This window comes from Galeopterus variegatus, unplaced genomic scaffold (genome assembly GCF_000696425.1).
Source record: "Galeopterus variegatus unplaced genomic scaffold, G_variegatus-3.0.2 Scaffold5673, whole genome shotgun sequence".
NCBI lineage: Eukaryota > Metazoa > Chordata > Mammalia > Dermoptera > Cynocephalidae > Galeopterus > Galeopterus variegatus.
The window spans coordinates 141,849-144,824 of NW_007731784.1; the positions used below are offsets into that span (position 1 = coordinate 141,849).

The following is a 2,976-nucleotide window of genomic DNA, read 5'->3' on the forward strand; positions in this document are numbered from 1 at the left end:
TTTATGAATAAGACCTCAAAAGCACAGGCAACAAATGTAAAAATAGATGCGATTTTATCATACTGAAAACTTCTGCACAGCAAAGGAAATAATTAACAAATGGAAGAGACAGCCTACAGAAGAAATCAAAAGCACACATCAGGAAGAAATTGTTTTGCAATGATGAATATGCTAATATCCCTGAATAGATCAGCATACATTGTATACATGTATTGAAATATAACACTGTGCCCCATAAATGTGTATAATCAATATGTTCAATAAAAATAAATAAATAAATAAATAAAGTTTTCCCTTTAAAGGCTAAAATAAAGCTCTCAAACTAAGGTTATGCTATTACTTCATTAAGTAAAATTAACTGGAAATCTAAATATCAGCTATAAAATCTTTCTAAATGTAAATTCTAATCCAAGTTTCAAGGGGGATCTGAGATTCTCTTGAGGAACCAGGGTTTTATGAATATACATCTTTGGTGTATCCTGTGCTAAAGATTTCTCCTTCTGTAAACAGAAAGCCTAGCAGAACACAACATGAAATAACATGAACTTTACTCATGGCTTTAGTCTCTCCCTCTTGAATTTAGTCCGTCAACACAGAGCCTAAATGGTCTCCCTTTAAATCCCTAACATTCTGCCTTGAGATTAGACCTGCTGACGAAATAATAAAAATAATTCATCTCTCCCACAAAATCCATATCCTTAAAAAATTGAGGTATTTATTTAATTTTGACTGCATTTGTTATATCACTTGTGCATATCATTGTCACATTTCACAAGATGTTTGTTTTTTCCTCACCTATAATTTAGTTTGACAATTGAGACTGAATATCTGAAGCATGATTAGTTATAATTTTCCAGCTCTTAAGAGTGGTATAATTAAAGTATTTGTAGGCATTGTGAATTTAATTGACACATAAACAATATGCTGGTGGATTGTAAGCAATACTAATTTCTATATCGAAAATTGAAAGTAAATAAGATTTTTGCCTTTTAAGTCTTTTAACAGAGCCTCTTTCAATGGTTATACTTATTTTTTTTTTATAATTATGTTATCAGTACAGGTTTTACATGAGCATTTATTTTAGCTTTGATAAGGATCCAAATGCTAAGAGAGGTGTTGAAAACTGAATAGAAGGCAAATTTAAATAATTAAGAAGGCAAAAACATAGAGAAATGAGGGAGAGTTGGATAGTATAAAGATACAAGATAAATTATTTACAAAATATTTATTTTGGAGGAGAATGGTTGATTCTACAGCATCCCTCCACCTCCTTCCCCACCCAATGGAGTGATTAAGAGCTTCTGTTGCATGAACCAGGCTGAGTTCAAATGCCCATATGTCATTTAATAGGTACATGTCCTTGGACCCCCCTGGACCCTCTCAGCCCCAGTTTTTTTTTTTTTTTTTTTTTTTTTTTTTTNCGCTCAGCCAGTGAGCGGCCGGTCTGTATGTGGGATCCGAACCCTCGGCGGGAGGGTCACCACACTCCCAAGAGGCGCACTGTAGCAGTGCGCCACCAGGCCAGCCCAACAGCAGACTTCTTAATGGAAACTTTACAGACTAGGAGAAACTGGGTTGATATATTCAAAGTGCTAAAAGAAAAAACAAAAACAGAACAAAACAAACAAACAAAAAAACACTGACAGCCAAGAACACTATATCCAGCAAAGATATCCTTCAGAAGTGAAGGAGAAATAGAATCTTTCCCAGACAAACAAAAACTGTGGGAATTCACCACCACAAGACCTGCCCTACAAGAAATCCTCAAGGGAGTCCTGTATCTGGAATCAAAAAAGCAGTAAGTATCATAATGAACATAAGAGAAAGAATAAAAACCACTAATATGGCAGATAAAAAATGAGAAGAAAGAAACTGTATCTTATCACTGCAAAACAACACCATAAAGCAAAGACAAATAATAAAAAGGAAAGAAAGGAATGAAAAGAAACCTATAAAATAATTAATAAAGTGGCAGGAATAAGGTAATAGCTTTCGATAACAACCCCGAATGTAAATGGGTTAAATTCCCCACTTAAAAGATACAGATTGACTGAATGGATTAAAAAACTAGACCCAATTATATTCTGCCTGCAAGAAAATCACATCACCTGTAAAGATGCACATAGACTAATAGTGAATGGATGGAAAAAGATATTCCATACAAATGGAAACCAAACATGAGCAGGAGAGGCTATAATTATATAGGATAAAACAGATCTTAAACCAAAAACTATAAAAAGAAGGTTATTATATAGTAATAAGAGGATCATGCAACCAACATTGGAGCACCCAGATATATAAAGCAAATGGGAACCAGGGAGATGGCCAAAGACTGACACCAAAACCATGCGGGTGGTGCAGACACACCTGCAACAGATGCAAGATAAATTTCAGACCATTTCTGACGAGATCATTGGAAGATACGATGATATAAGTAGTCACATTGATGATCTGGACAAAACATTTCAGACCTAATGACACAGGGTGGAGTGGAAGAACTGGAAGGTGAAAACAAGATACCTGCCACACCAAAGAGTTGAAGGTTGCTAATAATTTACACTGAAATCACCATTTTTCCAAGCCAAGAGAAGACCGAATGGCTTTTTGCAGCTAACTAGTATGTGTAGATAGGTTTTATACCATAAAGTGTGTGTTCTTATCATATATGATATAGTTAATTTATAGAGTGATTTTCCCCTCAACTTCTAAAACATCTTGGACCTTGGTCCATTGTGCAACTAATTATTAAATACTAAAACTTTGGCCATTCTGCATAAAATTGTCAAATATTTTAGTGAATTTTTTGTGAAATCATTTTTTTCCTACCATTTCTTTTGTGGTAGTTGCTGTTTGATGAAAGTTGTGTAATTTTTTTATTAGGCAAATATTAAATTCTTTGATTCTAGTTACATTTGGTGAAGTAAGACATTTTTAGAGTTTAGGATTCTTTAATTCTCAGCACAAAGTTACTGTGAG

At 34.1% G+C, this 2,976-nt stretch overlaps 1 pseudogene; it reads left to right on the top strand.

Moving 5' to 3' along the window:
• LOC103605239 overlaps positions 1 to 2,540 on the top strand; it is a 5,010-nt pseudogene extending 2,470 nt beyond the window's left edge.
• The last annotated feature ends 436 nt before the right edge of the window (positions 2,541 to 2,976 follow it).